Source organism: Peromyscus maniculatus, chromosome 19, assembly GCF_049852395.1.
Source record: "Peromyscus maniculatus bairdii isolate BWxNUB_F1_BW_parent chromosome 19, HU_Pman_BW_mat_3.1, whole genome shotgun sequence".
Classification (NCBI taxonomy): domain Eukaryota; kingdom Metazoa; phylum Chordata; class Mammalia; order Rodentia; family Cricetidae; genus Peromyscus; species Peromyscus maniculatus.
This window is the reverse complement of record NC_134870.1, coordinates 81,433,396-81,455,772: the sequence shown is the minus strand read 5'-3', so window position 1 is coordinate 81,455,772 and position 22,377 is coordinate 81,433,396.

Sequence of the window (22,377 nt, the reverse complement as noted above, 5' to 3'; positions counted from 1 at the left end):
ATATTTTTCACAAGGACAGTATTTTTTGGCTTATCAAATTAACTCTAAAACAGGACAAAATATATCATAGTTTATATACAATAAGATAATAATAACAATAATAATAATAATAATAAAGAATATGATCTCAATTTGATATCAATACTAGAAGTTGTAATAATTTCAAATATATATTTTAATGAATGTTTATTTTTATTATTTGAAAAATATCACTAGTCATCCATCTTCCAAAATATTTTATATGTTCCATATGTTTATTCATTCATTTATTTATTGCTGTGCTGGGCGTTGCTGTGAGTTAAACTATTATTGATTCCTGCTGCCAGTTGTTAAACTGTAGTTTATATTTTGAGCAGTGGAAATCACAACTATTTCAATCTGTTTCCTGGATGCAAAGTCTCTTTGTAGACAAAGCCCAAAACTTAGAGAAAAAGATGAGAATTTACAGAATTCAAATTCCTTTTCTTTCCTTCCTTTCCTTCCTCTCTGCTTGCCTCCATGCCTCCCTTTTTGTCATTTTAATTTATATGTTTCAAAGTGTTTGTTTGCATGGCTCCTTTCAAACACATTTAAATAAAATCTACCAGCCTAATGGAAAGCCTCTGGTATCTGGGAATAATTGTGATAATCACAAAACACTTAAGTCACTGTAACTGCAAGCAGAAGTCCTGAGAAAGCACCATGATTTGCACATTTATTGTAAGTATTCCATTAAGATATGTTTATTTATGTTACTACAAAGCTTGCTTTATGATTGCCAGACCAAGCTAGATTTTATTTAAATGTTTCATTGTCATTCCAAGTAATAGAATTGGGTATGCTGTTGCATGCTTCTTTGCCACACAATAAGGAATGTAATTTGACTTCTGAGAATTGTTTTCTGCCTAGAAGAAATGAGAAGTTGCTTTGAATTTTGGATGTGATTTATTATGAGATTCAATAAACTACTCTAAGGATACCATCAGCTATGCTGGGACACTGAAGCTACTGACCAGTTGGATTGAATCTAAGTGTACAACTACAACCTGTCTCAAATTTGAACATCAGTGGTCATGATTTTGTTTCCTCTGAGTTATTCCATATAATTTTCTCCAGGTTCACCCATGTTGGTACAAAGGATAAGATTCTGTTCTTTCACAGTTGAATAATATCCCACTGTGCATTTATACCACATGTATTTTCTCCATTCCCTGACTGTGGTGGACAGTGCTACAGTAAATATGGACTTGCAGGTGTTGCCTCTACCTCCTGGCTTCAATGTTGGATATATTTCCAGTACTGGGATGGCTCAATCACAGTGTCCTCTTATTTTATTTAGTTCTTTAATTTATGGCAACTAAATTTTACTTTAGGGGAACCTATAATGTTTTTCAAAATGTCTATTCTATTTTATGTTCACCACATCAGCAATATCTATGTCTTTCTTTCCCCCAACATCTTCGTAATTCATCTTTCCACTTTTCATAATGAAAAATTTGTATGCAAGTTTAGGAAAGAACACAAAGAGATTTGTGTGTGCTTTTCTCGTGTTCCTGAAATGGTGTCACCTTTACAGACTATGTTGCAGCAGCATCACAGATACTAGTGAAAAGCAGAGTAAATTTCATTCCAAAGGCCCCGGACTTTGCTGTAATGCCATCGTCTTTTCTGAACCCTTTCGACCAGCAATTCCTGTGGCCATTGTTAGTTATTTAGCCGTGTTGTGTTCTTACCCTGAAAGGAAATGTCACGAAACACGACAGAATCCGCTTATAAGAGTTTTATTAGAGATAAAGGGATAGAGAGTGTGCAGGCCTGTGGGAGAGACACGTGCGTGGAGAAGAGAGAACTGGGAACATGGCACTCTGCTTTAAAACCGGATGGGGGCGTGGCCAGGTCACGTCACTACTCCACGCGTGTGCGTAGATCACATGGTCACGTTGCGCGCTTATGTGGCTATGAAACGTCATGGATCCTGGTTACGCGAGATGCCTTGACCTGGAAATGGCTATCTTGACCTGGAACTGGCTAGGCGGAGGTGTCCAGGTCCGCCTGGTATATGCGACCATGGGGGCGTGTTGTGAACCCTTCAGCCATGAATTAGATTTCCATTTTGAAAAAAATTTAACAACTTAGCAAGGAGGGTTAACATAAAAATTTTAACAACTTATGAGAGGGCTTGAAGGAAGTTAAGGGAAGAGGAAATGGCGCAGTCATATTGAAATGTTAAAAAATAGGAGAAGCAGTAAAAATAATTAAACAAACTTTAATTGTTACCCTTGGTTTTTTGATGCTGAATATCCTTCAGTTTTTTAAAAATTAAAATTAAAAAGATTTTTAGGCTTTCATGCATGAGAACTATATTTACATCATTTCTACTTCCTTCTCCCACTTCCAGTTACCCCTACTCCCTCTCAAGTTTTTGACTTCTTTAGGTATTATATACATATATGTTATTATTGTTTAGTATATGCTTATTTACATATATGTATATATATAATTCACTGAATCCATTTATTGTAGCTTCTGTATGCATGTGTTTAGGGCTGACACTTGGAATTGGATAATATATCAAGAGCCTGTTCATTAGGAAAACTGTTTCTCCCTGTCTCAACAGCCATTAATTACCTTTAGCTCTCCATCTAGTGGTGGAGCTTGTGAGATCACTTCATCCATGTTGGCATGATGTTGCCATTTTTTAGGTCTTATCAAGAGAATCATATTGCTGAGATTTCATGGATGCAAATTTTTGCCATGTCTGGAAGACACTATCAAGAGTAGACATCCTGGTCTTCTGACTCTTGTACTCTCTCTGTGCCCTCTTAAATTTTTCCTAAGTCTTAGTTGTAGTAGTTGTTATGTAGATGTATGTTGTGTCTGGCCATTCCATGGTCACCTATTCTCTGCATTTTGACCATTGTGGATATCTTTAATAGTCTCTCTTATTTACAAAAATAAATTTCTTTGGTAAAGAGTGAGATCTGCACTTATGTCTGGGTATAAAGGTTAGTGTTTAGAATTCAACTGGAAGCTTTATTAATTTGGAGAAAGGGAGATGGTAAGTTTTGGCTAGATTTACAGTAGTAGACCTGGATTATCTCCTAATGAGCATACATTAGATACAGCTACACATCTGTTTATTACTTCCCAAATAAAAGTGCCAATATTGAACCAGTGATGACAGCTTGCCAGGCCAGTTGTTGTAGCTAACAGGCTTTTCAGTTGGGTAAGACTATTGATTTACATCCCCCCTTAGTAATTTTCTTAGTACTTTCCAATAATATGAGTGCTAGTCCTCAGGCAAGAGGCTTACAGGTCTGTTCCATCTCATTCCTCCAAGTTTTGAGTCTGAAACTTGGGTGGCATCTTCAGTTAATTGGGTCTTACATTCAAGTTCTTGAAGACAACTAAGGGCAGTGGAAATAGCCTATATTGTTTGAGGAGTATCTTTGGCTCCCTTGACCAACAAAGTAGAGGGAGATTTCTTAACATGGTGCTGTTTGTAAGATAATCTATGGCTCATGTGCGGAACAAGATCAACCTGTGTGATGTAATTCCTTTTAACACACACACACACACACACACACACACACACACACACACACACACACACGAGAGAGAGAGAGAGAGAGAGAGAGAGAGTAATTTTACTTCTTCTTTCTCCTACTCTGTGTTTTCCTCCCTCACCTCTCCCTAGGTAAAATCTGCTTTTTTCTCCTTCTCCACTTTATAGCACCTATGTCTTACTATACCTCTTTTTAGAACTCATTGTCCCCTTTCCTCTTATGATGCCTATCTGTTGTCTACTTGTGCAGTCACTCTGGGTTGTATACTCAAGTCTGAAGATTCAGGTCTAGGACATACAAATAAGAGACGATATGTTTTGTTTGTATTTGGGGTCTGGCTTACCTCACTCAGTATAATATGTTTTGATTTCATCCATTTAGCTGAAATTTTATGATTTCAGTTATCTTTACAGCTGAATAGTATTTCATTGTGTATATGTACAAATCATTCATTCATCAGTTTATAAATATTTTTCCCATTTCCTAGCTATTTTAAATATAGCAATAGTGAATATGGCTGCGAAATGATCTCTGCAGTAGTATATCAGATCATTTGGGTATACAAAAAGGAGCAGTATAGCTGAGTGTTGTGGTTAGTTTTTGTCAACTTGACACAAAGTAGAATCATCTGGAAGAGTGAACATCAACTGAGAAAATACCTCCATTAGATTGGCTGGTGGGCATGAATGTGGAGGCATTTGCTTGATTTTTGATTAATATGTGAGACCTCAAACTGCTGTGGAATATGTGCCCCCTAGACAAATGTGCTGGGTTATATAACAAAGCAGGGAGATATAGAGAGACAATGAAGGTGGGTCTGGAGATGAGAAGGATCAAGGAGGACTGGGAAGTGAGAAAACATGACCAAAGTATGTTGCATGAAAAAAAATTAATAAAATTAAAAAAAGCAGGCTGAGAAAACCATGGAAAGCAAGTCAAGTGAAATCATTCTCCCATGTTCCCTTCTTTCAGTTCCTGACTTGAATTTTTGCCCTGATTTTCCTTCATGATGGACTATTAGCTTTAAGATGAGATAAACATTTTTTTTCTAGTTGCTTTTCATCATGTTTTTATCACAACAATAACAAAGTAGGACAACAAGTGATATACTAAATCTACTTTTATTTTTTTGAGGATTATTCACTCTGATTTCCATAGTGGTTTCACCATTTTTTACCCACTAATAGTGAGTGAGTGTTCCCTTTCTCTGCATCCTTGCTAGCTTTTGTTGTTAGTTGTTTTCTTGATCTTAGCCAGTCTGACTGGGGTAGGATGAAATTCCAAATTCAAAATATTCTTCAACTGTTAAGTCTTCTTTCCTATGAAATCTATCTTTTCATATTTCACATAGCAAATTTGTAAATATGTTATAAACTTCATGCAGTTAGGGTCTGTGTGCTGCTGTAATATTTTATCTGGAACATGCTCTTCACTTCTTATATATACATTGTTAACTGGTGTAATTAAATTGCTTATTCTCTCAAGCAAGGAGTTTGAATGGTACTTAGAAACACTGATTTGTTGAATTGAAAAGAATTCAAGGTTGTATATGCTGGCATTTAATAATTATGACAGCACTTTTAGGGAGCAGGGATCTACCTGGGATACATATAATGACCATGTAAAAAGAACATCAGACTTTTTTTTTCAACATTTTCTACTTTTTATTCTTTTATGTTCACATTGAAATATTTGATTTATTGTTATTTGTATAAAGATTAGTAAGATATTTGAGTAAATCATTTCCCAAGTGTACACCTCATTGTCTGAAGATAATTTATAGTCCCCTTTACATGAATGTGTTATTTATGATCCTTATATATAAAGTACAGTGGCAGTATTTTTCAGGAAGCAAAGGAAACATGAATGAATTCTGTAAGTTATTGGAATATTAATTGGGATTAGAGATTTTTTCTTTATCATTTTAAGAAAAATCGTCTCGCCAGGCGGTGGTGGCGCATGCCTTTAATCCCACTACTCGGGAGGCAGAGGCAGGTAGATCTCTGTGAGTTCGAGGCCAGCCTGGTCTCCAAAGCGAGTTCCAGGAAAGGCGCAAAGCTACACAGAGAAACCCTGTCTCAAAAAAACCAAAAAAAAAAAAAAGAAAGAAAGAAAGAAAAAGAAAAATTGTTTCCATACAGTTAATCTTGCACTCCAAATTTAAACAAAAAATAAGAATAAAAACATTAATAATTGGTTAATCTAAAGCCAGTTATCATACCCTATAAATTCATTTTGTAAAACATGGTGATTATATGCAGTCTGATGACTGGTATATTCTGGTCATCAGAAACAGAACTCTTTCTTTGTAACAACATAACTAGCCCCTTTTCCAGGTTGCTGGGTCACTAAAAGATGACAGTATAGATGCTGTATCATGATACCCTTTTATTTTCAGAAAAATTATTAGTATTCAATAATGTGCTAACTTTCAATACTTGTCTAACTTTGTAAATAAATAAATGGTTAGTATCTATTTTTATAATATTTCATTTATTCCTTATGAATATTTTGATCTTTTTGCAATACACTTAAATCTGATCTTTATGTGATAGAAAACAGATAATTTTCTCAACAACATAAAAACTTGTTTTGCATTTAAGTGATTTCATCCACAAACACAGCACCCTTACATAGTTATATACTTATCATAACATTTAACTATAGAAATGTAGATGTCAAGATGAAGGAAATCACTTATCTATTGTCTTCTTAAACTCTTTACTCTTTTTCAAAAGAATCTGCTTTTTCTGATTTTATCAGAATGGGTGGTAAATAGTAGAATCTTTGCTTTTCTTTCAAAGGGACTACCAGACCTTCATTATGTGACATCAGCTGAGCAGACATAACCAAACAGGGATGGTCAAATGAACTCATGAAAATGTAAAATAGATGATATTGAGGCGGAAGTAAAGAGGTTGAGATTTCAAGTACATCAACTCAAACTGAAATGCAGCCTAAAAGAAGGATTTTATAAGTGAACACATGCTAGAGAGCTTCAAATTAGCATTTTACAGTATATGTAATGCACATTACCTTCATCAACATCTGGCATTATTAGAGGTGAAAAAATAAATAAGATTAGTTCTAAAATTGTACAACAAGAACAAAGTTTATACAGATAACATTCATGCATTTTGTGTTATTGAATCTGTAGGATGGCTTCTGTGATTCATCATATTATATCATTTGTGTGTTTGTGTACAGATGATTAAAGCTTTATATTTTTATATTTAGAAATTTAAGCATATATATTAGAGAATATGGCATATTTATATTATATTTATATAATATATAATTTATAAAATAATATTATCTAATATGATTTTGTTTAAAATAATAGAATCTCTTTTCATTGTGTAAAGTCAAGTTGTTTACTGTTTATAGTGATACTCCAAATATCTCAATGTATTATTTTAACACATCCTTCTTATCATGATGTGATCATAGTGGCAGCTGCAAACAACAAAGGTTTTTTATTTAATTATTTAGCTTTGCAGAAGCACAATTTCCAATGTCAACATTGATCATAAGATTGCTTCCCTGACTCTATAGTACCAGTTGCTTCACCTGATGTTCCAGTTGATACCTTTCTACTTGATGGGGAACATGTATGGCAAAAGCATGGGGTCGCTCACAAGAAGAATTGCTTCCACTGACTACCAAACTGTAACAAAAACAAAAGAAGAGCATTACATTATTTTTAAGTGGAGTGATTTTAAAATAGAACTCATTCCACAATTTGAGATTGTTTATAATGAAAATGACTCAAATAAATGAAAGTACATTTTCTCCTCTAATGATATAATATGAGTATACTATCTTTCCTCTATTTAGACATATACATTGTCCTTTGTTCTTAACCATACCCCCTTTTTAGCAGTTAACTCACCCTGGCTACATCTCTTTTTATTAGAGAAATTCAGAGTGAATTATACCCACGTGCATGAACAGGTATGTCCAAAGAAGAATCAGATGGTCTTAATACAATGCTTTTAATTTCTTTGAACATTCCCCATTATTCCTTAGAATTATTTTAGTAGGCAAGAGTAAAAAAATCTGTGAACAGAGGCTTTAAGAAAACCCCTGATACTAAATCACTGGCACATAAATTCTGATATCTTTATAGTTTGTGGTTTATTTTGACTATTAGTTTTGGATAAAATGATTCAGCAGACTGTGGGTAGCTAAAAAGCAAAGTATGTTGTTGAGAACAAGCATTCTTTATGTTCCTCCATGTTGGTCTGTCCTGATCTCATCCGTAGTATCTGGTTTGGTGATGAAAGCCACTATGTTATCTTTTCATGTAATATTTTTAAAACAGAACATATCCAGACTTTGAGGTCATGACTTCACCATTGCTCTTTGAGGAAATGCTGTGAGCACTGTATTTCTTCTGAAGTCCAGCACAGGGCTCTGCCACATCTCCTATTCTGTATTTTTGACAGGTCTCATGCTACAAAGACAGTGTGTCAGGAGATGCCTCCCTTTTGTCATACATAGATCCTGAATTGAGGAGGACATGGATCAGAGCAGTGCTATTCCAATAAGGAGATACAAACAGAGAAGTGAAAGATCAATCTTTGTTGTTGTTTTTGTTTGTTACTGAACATTTAGCGAACTAGTTGATAATTGAAATGATAACAAAAACTTAAAATATATGACAATTTTTTACTTTTTTGTTTGTTTGTTTGTTTGTTTGTTTTTTTTTTCGAGACAGGGTTTCTCTGTGTAGCTTTGCGCCTTTCCTGGAACTCGCTTTGGAGACCAGGCTGGCCTCGAACTCACAGAGATCTGCCTGCCTCTGCTTCCCGAGTGCTGGGATTAAAGGCGTGCGCCACCACTGCCCGGCACATGATTTTTATATATACATATTTATACATACTTTTTTCATTCATTTTACACACCAATCCAAGATCCACCTCTTCCCTCCTCCCACCCCGCCAGCCTCCCCCTTCCAATCTATCCCCCACAAGAAGGCCATCCAGAGGCACATCCAGTAGAGTCAAGTCCAAGCTCTTCCCCCTGCCTCAAGGCTGCACAAGGTGTCCCATCATAAGTAGTGGGCTCCAAAAAGCCTGCTCACGCACCAGGGATGGGGGTAGATTCTGATCCTACCACCAGGGAGCTCCCTAAGCAGATCAAGCTACACAGCTGTCTCGTCATGCAGAGGGCCTAGTCAGTCTCACTCAGGCTCCACAGCCGTAGATCCAACTTAGATGAGTTTCCACTACTTTGGTTTGGTCGACTCTGCAAGTTTCCTTGTCATGTTCCTGAAGCACTTCCTCATAGAATCCCTCTTCTCTCTCTTTGACTGGACTTCTAGAGCTCTGCCTGGTGTTTGGTTGTGGATGCAACACCCACCCACCCCGCCCCCCAGTAGACCCTGCAATCTACAAGATCCAGTTGTCAACAGTTTCTTTAGTGAGAGAAACAGGTTGTAAAATAAGATGCAATGAAGCCTAGAGTGACAGAAATTCATAGTTTGCTGAAACATTTGGCATAGCAGTACCCTGCCATACCGTGGATGATGGAGATCATAGAATTTGTTTGTGGTTGTTCAGTTAAAGACATAAAATATTATTTATTTGCTTTTGATGCATTTCACAGTACCTAAAATGCAGATGAATTTTTAAAATAAGTTCCAATGTTTCAGTATCATATATGTTAATATAGTAGTACAAATAGCTCTATGGGTTTCAGGAATGTTAGATATATTTAATTTTAATTACCAAGTGAGAAAATATAAAACCAAGATATCCTTGAATAAGCAAGGTCAATTAACTGGATGTTTGCTGGCAAGGATCAAATCAATGATGTACACATCAAGTGAAGTTATAGCTCTGACTCCAGGAAAGCAGCCACCTATAAATTATTAATGGTAAACAATGGAACATGTAGAAAAGGAGATTGTGCCACCACCAGACATCACATAATTCAGTAACTGTAGGTAGATCAGAAACAGTGGAATGTCTTCAAAAGAAATGTGGATGTGCATAGCAACCATGGAGATTACTGAATTCAAATAGAAGCAAAAATTATTTATTAAAGGTATATGATAATATAAATATTTAACTTGGGTTAAGAGTTTGTTTCCCAAGATATGAAATAATTATTTGTTTCCTGAGATTTCCACAAGAATAGAGCTGACAGATCATTCTGTCAACACCCAGACAGAATTATCTTCATTGACATTCAAATACTGGTACATTGTATAGAGGATGCTGCTTTTGCTGCTGCTGCTGCTGCTGCTGCTATTGCTTATGATGCTGATGTTGATGATAAACTTAGTGTATCTAAGAGCCAAAGAAAACTATACACAGGGGAAGAGGTCAGTTGTAGGGTATTTTCTTACAAGACTTTGGGTTTGAACACCAAACCATAAATATTTTTAAAAGGGAAATTTTACAAGACAACAATATAGGGTACAACAGAAGTCAGGCCAAATACATGAACATTCCCCATGGCCAGTTACAGTTACAGAGAAGCAATGAAAATAATTTTATGTTTGAGTGTCACTACAACACAAGGAACAGTATTAAAGAGTCAAAGCATTAGGAAGGTTGAGAACCACTGATTTAGCAGAAAATAGTGGCAGAAAATTTAGCAGAAAATAGGGACTGTGGCCTGACTAGTCATAGGTTCTTGACCAGAAAATTGTGCCAGGTGTGTTTTTGTTTGTTTGTTATGTTTTGATTTTGTTCATTTGTTTTTCATTAGACGTGGACTTCAATCCAAATAAAAAATAAACATGATAAATACTTTCACTAATGTTTCAGTTTATTAAATTAACACACAAAAATTTTCAGCTTTCCTATATACAAAGGACAACTACCCCCATGATGTTGGTACCATTATTGTACCAGTGAATATGTGAAGCAGAGAAAATCAGAAAATTAATCACGAACTCAGAACCAGAGGGACATAATGTGATAGAAGCAGTAATTAAAAACCTCTCAACTGAAAATATGCCAGGACTAGATGAATTCAGTGCAGAATTTTACAAAATCTTCAAAGAAGAACTAATACAAATGCTCCTCAAACCAGTGTATGAAACAGAAAAAGAAGAATATTTCCAAATTCATTTTACAAAACCAGTAGTAATGTGAGATCAAAACCAGATAAATACCCAATAATGATAAAATAAAATTATAGGTCTATATTTTTGATAAACACAGACACAAAATTTTCAATGAAATACTTATAAACTGGATTTAATGACACATCAAAAACATTACCTACCATGATCAAGATGATAGAGGGATAATTCAACATACATGGATCAATAAATGTAACCTACCAGAAAGCTCCTACACCTGATAAATACTTTCAGTAATGTTTCAGTATATAAAACACACAAAATTTTTCAGCCTTACTATATACAAAGGACAGACACACTCAGAAAGAAGAAACAATCGCCTTAAAATAGTCTCAGAATAAATCTAACCAAGAAGTTCAACTCTACTTGTATAATGAATACTTTAAGATTATATTATGAATTTATGAAGAATTTATCATAAGATGGAAAGACCACCCATTCTCGTGGATCAGGAGTATTAATATTGTGAAAATGGTCATCTGACCAAATACAATCTAGATATTAAAATTAGTTTTCATCAAAATTCTAAAAGCAGTTCTTCAAAGAAAGAACTGGCATTTTTTTGCTGAGGTTTGAGTAGGTGATATTTAGGTCTGAGTAAGTAATTTAAGTTGAAAAGTTTATGAAGGGATGAGGAGTGAAATCTTAGGGTGTGATATGTGGATCAAGGAAAATGAATGATACAAGGTATGCAGGTCTAAGTTAGGTCTAAAGTTGTGACAATCTGATCAGGTCTGAAAATATGAAAGTTTAAGTGTCGTGAAGGTTTGAGTAAGTTATTTATAGGTCTGAGATGAGAAAGAATGTTTTGGGATGTAATGAGGTAACAGGATATTGAAATGTAAGTTATTGGGATATGTAAATGCAAGTTATGAAGATCTGAGGATGAAAGGCTTAAGTGGTGATAAAAGAAGATGATTTGAGGTGTATAAAAGAATAAAACATGTTTCAGATTTCTTTTTCTTACTATTCTGCTGTTATATTAAGACTCCAAAGGTTCACAGTTTTGACATTAATTAATAAAATCCTGATAAACTACCCATCTGGCTCTGAGAAAATATCACTGCTATAATCATACCCACAAATAATATTAATGCTAGCATATCTGAAAATTTTGTTTCTTTAAGAAGGTTCTTATAAGTTTCAGAAAATCAGTTGAATTCACCAACACTTACAGCTCAAGACAAAATTGAGAAAAGTACTACCAAGCTGTGATTTATTTCCCCACCCACTAATTTCTTAAAGGAGCATTTCTTTTTCTCTCTCTCTGAATATTGGAATTTCCCTCTTTCATCTGCCAAAACAGTGCACTTAAAAATTCCAAATGTACACCTAAGAGAAAAAATTTCCTCTTTAAAATTCACTAACTTCTTTAAAATTCATTAACTTCATGTTCTGCCATTAACATGTATTTGTTCCAGCAGATTTCTGATCATTTAAAAGGTTACAGATTGCTCATCTTCTCAGCCACTGTCTTGCTGCAGCCCTGCACCACACCCTACAGCTCTGACTCCAGGGAGCCCCCATTGCATTCTCCAGGCCATATCCCAGCACAGATTGATCCAAAGCTGCCTGCACATCTGACATGCAGAGTCTGGACAACAAATTAAACAGTCTACTCTTCCCAGGCTTCCACTGCATTCCAGCCTTCAGAACCACCTGCTTCACCTTCATGCCAGCAGGAAGTAACCATGAGTTATTCCTATACCCTTTTGTCATGCCCCTCTTTTCTATACTGAACTCTCCAGCCCTGGGTCTGGACTGCCCTTAAAAATGTTCTATTAATAATTGTATAAATTCTGCCCATAATCCTGAGATGTATATTATATCAGATAGTCTCCTTATGTAGTGCTGACAATTGTCCTGGTATGTAAGTCTTGCTATGTATACATTGAGACAAACTGGTACTGCCCTCTCATAGCCAAAATGGTTTATTAGTTGCTTTTTACAAGTTTAGAGTTATAGGTCAGCTTCAGCCACAGCCTTGGTTCAGCAGATACACTCCACTATTAAGATCAATTCTTTGTCTAAAAATATTTTATTGCAATTAATGACTCAGTTGATCCAAGAGTAATAGATTAAGTTAATGTTCTATAAAAAGTTATTCTTTTATGATAACTCAGATTCAAAATGTTTGGATACATTCAACAACATCATGTCATATTAACTATTATAGATTTTTATGTTACTTCTCTGCCCTTTTAGGGATCAGAGACATTCTGGGATCCTATACAACTATACCTACATGATATTTAGACTAGTTCCTAGCTTGCCACCAATATAAATTATTGATTTATAAGTAATTATAAATATAGATTATTGATTATAAGTGTAGATTATAAATTATTGGTTAAAAATATAGATTATTGGCATAGATTTTGATTAAATGTCAATATATATATTGATTCATGTTAATTTCAGAATTTTTGCAATATGTCTTGTCATTCTCCAATCATCTTCAGGCTTTTAATTTATCCACACTACTTGCTGCCCTAAGAGAGATTTACATGCTTCTTTTTTTTTAATTAAATGAAAAAGGAGAAGATGCTGAGAGCTGCTGGTAGCAATGGCATTACTAGAGGTGGTGGGAATATACAGAAGGTGTCAACTATTATTCAACAGGTCTACTGACCAGACGAATAACTCTCTGATGGGAAGCCCTATGTGGCAAGACCATGGGGTCACTGACTGTAAATGACCGGTTGCTCCTGTCTGTAATTTCTCTCATGTGCCACTACATTTTTCTAAAAACCTCTATGGCTGTTTTCCCACTACTTGAGTGTTTATCTCATGTAAATATTCAATCTTTTGGGCACACATATAGCTGTGGATGGTCAGGAAGATGATTTCTCCTTAAGCTTTATAATTCTGATGAATAGAAATAATACTAGAGTATTTTTCATAACTGATAAAGGAAAGTAACAGTATTCTTAGTCACAAAGATAGCTAATTTTAGAGTTCAGAACAAATTCAAAACAGATTGATTGCCTATAGAGACAAATGTACAAGGACAAATTCCCAGGTGTTTATTACTGAATCAAGGTCAGACTTGAAGCAACTTTGGTAGACATAACCCCTGGCAGTAATTGACTTTCTGCACATACTCCCAGCCTCAGTTTATATTACAGGACTCAAGGTTCAGTCAACTAACTGTTATTGTTAATTCAAGAATTTCAATGTCACTTTCTGTTTGGGAAAGAGCTATTTGCATAGTCACTCACTGGCTGGTCAGTGTGACCTCCCTAGCCTGAGAAAAACGGTGTGACTTATCATGTGTTATGAGACTGGATTGGACCCTGAAAATGTAACATATAATTGTTGAGAGTTTGGCTGTTGAAAGGGGAGTTTGTGAGAGTATGTGTAAGACAAATATAAAAAGGTCTTACTAATAAAAAACCCAGAGTCAGATATTACGGTGAAAATTGAGAGATCAGATGAGCAGAAAGAAGCCAGCCACGTTCTTACCACTAGGAAATCCTCAGCCAAAGAGACCTACTTCCTGTATACTCATGCCTATATGCCTTTCTATGCCCTGCCATTGTACTTCCTCTCTCCACCCAGCTCTCTCACTTCCTGTCTGTCTGTACAGACCTCCAGACCTCTATGGTTAACTACTGCTGGGATTAGAGGCATGTGCCACTGTGCCCAGCTCTGTTTCCAATGTGGCCTTGAACTCACAGAGATCTGGATGAATCTCTGCCTCCCGAATGCTAGGATTAAGGCAGTGTGCTACCACTGCCTGACTTCTATCTTTAATATGGTGGATGGCTTTTTCCTCTGATCCTCAGATAAGCTTTATTGGGGTGCACAAATAAAAAATCAGCACATGTGTGTGTGGGTGTGCAGAGGGAGCTGAGGTGTAGTTGAGTTTTTCTGCTTTGCCCACAGTCAGGACAAATCTTTGTCACCCGCCAGTCCCACAGCCGCACAGACCCAACCAAGTAAACACAGAGACTTATATTCCTTCAAACTGTATGGCCATGGCAGGCTTCTTGCTAACTGTTCTTATATCTTAAATTAACCCATTTCTATAAATCTATACCTTGCCATGAGGCTGGTGGCTTACCGGCATCTTTACATGCTGCTTGTCCTGGCTGTGGCTGCAGTGTCTCCTCCTTCTTCCTGTTTCCCCAATTCTCCTCTCTCTTTGTCCTGCCTATACTTCATGCCTGGTCACTGGCCATCAGTGTTTTATTTATATAGAGTGATATCCACAGCACTGAGGAGAGACCATGAATAGCTATGCAGGAAAGAAAGCAAGAGAGATTTTTAGAGGATTTTTTTCAAGATGAATGAGATAGAAAGTTACCATCAGAAAGCATGTATGTTTCCTTATTTATCCCTCAGATAGAAAAAGTCTAGCCCTTGCCACATTTGAGGATTTTTTTTCTTTTTGTATATTCTGAGCTGCTGGAGGCTGGACCTTCCAGTTAGCAGTATTTTTATTAAATTATTTTTAAGGTTATAATGTAACTATGCCATCTCTCTTTCCATTTCCTTGCTCTAAATCCTTCCATATACTTCTCCTTGCTGGAAGTTGTATTAAAATTTGATGTAGAGATCATCATGAGAACAAAGTGTGTTCAGAGAAGTGTGGGGCATTTACCCACCACCCCCACAGCTTCCCAGAGTTTTCTTGAGTGCGAGCAGCAGGAAATATTAGATAGAAGGATTTATAGCAGAGAATGCTGTGGAGATAAACAGATAGAAAATAAAGGATAGCCTCGAGAGGGCCTGGAACCTATTCCAACGGGCCCCGACTGTCTCTGCCCCAGGGTTTTTATAGAGACGCCAAGGGGGTGGAGCAAGAGACCTCCTCCCCCAGCACAGCCAAGTGCAGACCATCTCAGACACCTGCACTCAGGCCCATGGTCCTGATCATTCTCTATTCGGACCTGCTGGGTAAAGCCACGAGGAACCCCAGAACGGGCTCCCACAGGTCCCCCCTTCTTAATATATAAAAAAATAACTATTAATGACTTACAGCAATCTCCATAGCTGTTACACCTCCCAGTATGGGAGTGGAGGATGATATAAATGGCATTTCTCTTTTGAATTAGGTCCAAGGTGACCACAGCAGTCTTAGCTGCCTCAAGCCCTTTCTAAACCAAAACTCTTAAGGCGACTACAAACTTAAAGAATCCCTTAGCTTCATCATTACCATTAAGAGGTTAACATAAATATTGCTATACATAGTCACAATTCTCTCAATCTTACAACTCAAAGCAAACTCTTAACAGAACCATTAGAATTAGCATATATGGTGCTATATATAGTTAACAATTTTCTCCATCTTACAACTTTAACTCAGTCATTTGAATTTTCTTGTTAACAGAACATAGGAAAAACTTCGATGTATTCACATCAAACTTAAACATTTCCTCAATTCCACAAAGCCAGGGTGCATTAATATCAATAGGTTTCTGCGAATATAATTCAATCTCATAGCTCCTCCTTTTCTTTATAATTTTTAAGCAAAATCTCAAGCCTACTTAGAAAACCCAAACTTTTCTGTTTAAACAGTTCCATTTGTAACACAAAACCAGTTCCATAAGTAATTCCATTTTTACATAAACAGTTCCACAAAACAATTCATAAATCACCAGTTAATAAAGCATATATGCGTACACAAAATTGCATCTTGATTCTAAGTAGAAATACATTTCTTCATTTAAACAGTTCCATTTTTAACCCAATTCCAGAAAACTGTTCCTAGGTCATTACTATAAGTAAGCTCAAAATTGTCCCATTGCAATGAAATCTCTATTGTTCATTTCATTTAAGTACCAAAATTCAAATGATAAATATTGGTACTAGCCTTCCAAATTTGAAGAAATCCATAACCAAAATGTTTTTGTAATTTTATCTCATTTTAAGTTCAAAAAGTTCAAACAAGAAATAAATTCTGGTATAAGGCTTTCATTTCCAAATATGAAGAGACGTTTTTCAACCAAAACTTTTTGCAGTTAATAATTTTTTTTCAAACAAGTGTCTCTGCAACTTTTGTTCTCACAGACAGACCTTTTTAGTTATAGTAATATTTTAAACCGCACCGTTTTTGCTGTTAGCTCAGGTTTTTCTGTGCTGCGTTGATCTATTCCATAGATCTCAGCTGCGGATGCCTTGTGCTGGTTCTGGCGTCCGCCATTCTTAGCTTCTTAGCGGCTTCTGGAGCTTTTAAAACCATTCAGACTGCCTACTTTGCAGTCTACTAGGACACTCACTATCTCCTGTGTCTCAGGTGTTTTCACCATATACATTAATAGAATCACACTTAACATTTACACTTTTTCACAAACTCATATATAACATTTTTTGCCTTGCAAAGCATTTAGACTCATATTCAACATTTACACGTTTTTATAAACTCATACAACATATTAACATCTACTTATTTATACTTTATAGAACTACTTTAGCAAATATATTTCCTATTAATTCTTATATACTTATATTCATTCAATCTTATTTCTTATTTAAACTTACATTTACAACTAGCATCTTACAAAAGCTTATTACTACATGTCTTAAGACTACCTTAGATACTTCTTACAAGCTTATATTCTTAAAGGAACTCTATTGATCTATTTTACAAACTTATATAGGCTACCATTAGCATATATCTAACTTAGCAAACACCTAAAGATTTCTTAACACAGATCTAACAAGACAAAATAATTTCTACAAACTTACATATCTTATTTTCATTTTTCTACTTCTTACTCTTAATTATTATCACTATCTCTATTATAAAGATTCTCTTAACTAGACAGGAAGTACATACATCATTTCTAAAGTTTACAGTTTATAGTTAGCTTTGTTATAAATCACTGGGATTTAGTGAGTGTTGTCATTATAGAGTTGTGATACTTGTTGCTAGGGGACTATAACATTCTCCGGACAAAGCCACACCCCAAAGTTGCGGAGTTCTCTAGGCCTTTCCGAACTGGCAGAGATGTACTGTCAGCGGTAAATGGTTTTTAACTAGAGGCTGTCCCCCTTCACCCAAATTCATAATAGCTCCCCTAAATGCTTCAATTCAGACAAACGTTTCTATTACAGCAGTACTTTTGGTTTGCTCTACCAAAAAACTTCACTTCACATTGAGGGTGAAATTACCATATTTAGTTGCTGTAAAGCTCTTCGCCAAAAACTGCACAGCTATTAGGTGGTATTTTAAGGATTTTAAAGTGACTTGTTTGCTCTTATAGGTAGCTTTTTGTCATCCAATTGCCGTAAAAACTTTGCACAGCTATTAGGGTAAATAAAGCATTTACCAACGGCGCCCCAAACCACGAAGCACCTAGTTCCGTATCCTTTCCATTTTTCTTTGGAACTGACACTTAAACCCTTAGACGACTTTTCCCCTTATTCTTTTTAAAGCTGTATTTTAATTTTAGAGCTGACAAAAGTGTTTCAGGGCAATGTTGCCATCTTTAGCAGAAAAACTACCTTTCCCAGAATGCATTTCCCTTATATCAGTCCATAATAATATCAGTCCCTTATATCAGTCCTTTATATCATTTCCCTTATATCAGTCATTTCCCATAGTTCTTTTTGGTCTGAGAGTCAACTGGTTCTCTTTTACCAGACTTGCTTACAAATTCTTGCCCAGGAGGTTTGAACAAAGTTTTTTGCTTTTGCAATGGGAGATTTGAACAAGCATCTTACATTTTCAATTATGGGACATTGGGAGGTTTCTGGTCTCTCCTCAATTGGCTTCAACAGGTGTCTTTCCTTCATTTGACACTGGCCCCTGAATCAGAACCACACCTGCCTTGTTAGCTGGCATTGAGGCTGGCATTTCTGATAGCAGCTTTCCTCGGGGCTTGTGTTTGCCTTAGCCAGTCAGTGAAAAACAAGATCATGTACAACAGCTTTTCCATAGCTCCTTCAGAGACATTTTCTCCCACTGATTTTATTCTCATTTTGCTTGTTCCTTCTTCCCCAGATGCAGAGCTTCAGGTATCTGTCTGTAGCTCTGTTCCTCTGCTAGCTGCCTTTGGAGGTAGGGGCTTTTTTTTTCCCCCCCGAATCTGCCTCAAATTCTAGCAGCTTTTTCAGGTCATATTTTCTGGGGAGGATTATGTCCCTTCTCTGTTTCTTCAGAGGCTTTCTCCCCGACAGTTCCCAGTTTGGTCTCAATTTATCCCCTCTACCCCAGAAACAGTTTCCGACACTACAGTGGCGGCTTTCCCTGCTACTGAAGGTAGGGGTTTTTGTCTGTTTCTATTTTTCAGGGTCTGAGGTTTGTGTTCATAAATCAAGCTTAGCAAGGGAGGTTTTCGCCATTTCTAAACTCCAATTAGGACAGGTGTTGTGCCTCATCAGGGCTTCACCTGGCCCAGTCCCCCAGTGGGTCGGGTTTGCTTGTCTGGGTGCTCAAGGACAGAGCTTATGCCAGAGGCAATCACCCCTCAGGGCTACACTCCCTCGTCTCATCGGGAGTCAGTTGAAACAAAGCTTTTCTCAAAGAGGTGCTTTCTCTGACAGAAAAGAAAGTTTTACTCCTGGATAGTTTTGTTCTGCCCTGGCTGGGCTCTTTCCCCAGACAGCGTTCTGACTCGGCAGCATGACTGCTTCAGACCCAGTTCAGCTTTACTGTTTTCCCAGAAAGGTCCTTTTTCTAATAGGAAAGCTTTTCAGATTTCTTTTTGCAGTCGTGGACCTATCAACCCGGGACTTGTAGGAAAGTGGACAACTGTGCCGTTCCCACCTGCTTTAGCTTTGTTTGTTCATTAGCAATCTTCCCCTGGGTCCTGCACCTTCCTGCCTCAGCTCTGTGCTCCAGGAAGTTTACCACTGCAGGAACCCTAGCGAGGATACAATGCTAACAGTTTGCATTGCTTCAGGGGATCTTTGCATTAGGAAGATTAGGAGCACCTTTCAATTCTGAAAGGCTCACTCAAACAAAGCACTTGATGCCTCAGCTCAGCTGTAACTGAAAAGCTTGGCTTTTTGCTTTTCTCAGGTTAAGTTTCCTACCCTTTTGGGCTCTCTGTAGCTCTTCACCCATACTCTCCCCAAGCGTTTCCCTCAGGGTACTCTGACCCACTGTCTTTTACCAGCTTGAAGAGACAGAGCTTAGAAGAGGTTTTTAGGAACTTGTTCCTGCCTCCTGCATTGCAGGGAGGATTGTTAAAGCTTGAAATAACTTAGAGAGGTTTTGCTGTCTTAAGTTTGTTGTTTTCCCTTAGAGCTAATCACAGGTGGTCCCCATACTAAAATCTTCAGGTGATTCTAATTTTTGTCATCTCCCAGAAGGACAAGTTTAGTTTTTAAGTTTAAGAGAGCTTTTGAGAAAGATTAAGGCTTTTTAGAAAGATTCCCCCCACACCAAGTTTTCCAAGAAAAGCTTTATAGTTTAAGAGAAAGGTTTTTTTTTCCCCAGGAGAAAGACCAACTTTTCCCAAAACTTCCCAACTTTAAACTTTGTCTTCTTACACCCCCATTTTTGCCTCAGGGAGAAATTACTTTCTCCTGCCGCTTGGACTTGGCATTTCAGCTGTTCCCAGGTCAAAAGCTTCCATAGGAAACTTTTTCTTCCCCATAAGCTCAAAGAAGAGCTTTTTTACTACCCGTAAAGCCCAAAGAAAGATTTTTTTCCCCAGTTTGCTTTCAAAGCCCCCAAAGTTAGAAAATTGAAGAGTTTTTCTGTCTAGTTGCCTTACTTATTTTTTCCTACACAATCTTACACTTCTAAGTTTTTCCTAAACTATATTACTACCCTATTTATCACAGATAGAAATTGAGAAAGGGATAGAAGATAGAAAATTTTGACAGAAGAGAATTTCGCTGCAGCATCGGACATCCTTCCAGTCCGCTTTCCTTTTCTATCGAGGATAAAATCCCTGCCTGCCTCACCAAATATATATATATATATATATATTCCATAACACCGGCATGCCTTTCCACTGGCAGGACTGACTCAGCACTTTCACCAAAAACTCTGTATTAAAACTATTATTTTCCTTTATCTTTAGTCCCTATTACTTTGTCTTAAGTCCCTGTTCATTTGTCTTTAGTCCCCTCTTTTTTGTTCTTTTTTCTTTAGTCCCTTTTTTTCTTTAGTCCCTGTTCACGGCACCATTCTGTGGGGCATTTACCCACCACCCCCACAGCTTCCCAGCATTTTCTTGAGTGCGAGCAGCAGGAAATATTAGATAGAAGGATTTATAGCAGAGAATGTTGTGGAGATAAACAGATAGAAAATAAAGGATAGCCTCGAGAGGGCCTGGAACCTATTCCAACGGGCCCCGACTGTCTCTGCCCCAGGGTTTTTATAGAGACGCCAAGGGGGTGGAGCAAGAGACCTCCTCCCCCAGCACAGCCAAGTGCAGGCCATCTCAGACACCTGCACTCAGGCCCATGGTCCTGATCATTCTCTATTCGGACCTGCTGGGTAAAGCCTCGAGGAACCCCAGAACGGGCTCCCACAGAGAAGTACTTGGGTAATTACTCTCAGTGAAGGAGCTGAAAAATATTGAATAGAAGAAACCAGTATGTGATCAGTGGTTAGGCTATGTTAGTTTATGTGAATATGCATGTGTATATACATATGTGTGCGTATGTGTGTCTTTTAATACTGTTGCTGTGGGAAGAATTAAAAATTTGATCCTATAACTTACTTACTTGACAAATGTAATTTGTACTGCTTTCTAACTGAATTATCAATCTACATGGAGAAGTACGTTATTATGTTGTATACATAAAAGGCTATAGGAAGATTCATTGAAATATATATTCAATCCATAAAATATTTCACTGCTTTCTCCTAGTCTAACTGATCACCAAAGACTGATCCAAGGCAGAATCCACTCATATATTCAGTAAAATCTGGATTATTTTATTTTAGTTTTGATGTCTTTAGTTAGTTTATCTAATTAAGGGTCATCACTGATTTTTGAAGTTGGAGAGAAAGATATTCCTCACTTAATAAATTTATGTTTTGGAAGCAATCACTATTTCCAGGGTTTGAACAATCTTTAAGATGCTTATAGAAATTATGTCATCTTTTACATTCTATTTGAGCTCATTTTTTAAAATAATGATTAGTGTCTAGTTAGAAATGCCATGAACAGTTTCCAACTCCAACAAGTCATGGACTTTGAACAGATAAAAGTGAGTTATTATTGATATGAAGCATGGTAAGGATACATATTTTTGGCCTAATAGTAGAGTACTTAGGAAATGAGGAAATTAATATCACATTTAGGGGTAAATTGCTTTTTTTGTATACAAATACAGAAAAGATTAAATTTTTGCTCATTTGTAAGATTTATATGTGTTTCCCATTGTTTAATAAAAATGTATATTTTTGTAATATGTAATGAAAATTTTAAAATTCATTTATTCATATTAAGCTACAAATCATTAACCACTGTACTAAATATGGAGTATGCATGTAGTACAAAACTATAGCTTGTAATAATAAAATTGTTAAAGCCAGAAATAGATATAAATAAAATTCTCCAAATTCCATCATTAGTGTATAAAGGGCAGTGAGTATAATAGAAAAAAAATATGGGAATGTAATATTGAATACTTCCAAAAGAGTCTAAGAATGAGTAAAGGACAGAAATAATAAAGTTAATATTTTAAATGTTGTAAAACAACATAGCATCACACAAATGAGGGAGAACAGAAGACAAAACTTAAGTTCAAGTGTATTAAAGACCTCAACATAAATCCAGTTACTTTGAACCTGATAGAAAAGAAAGTACGAAGTAGTCT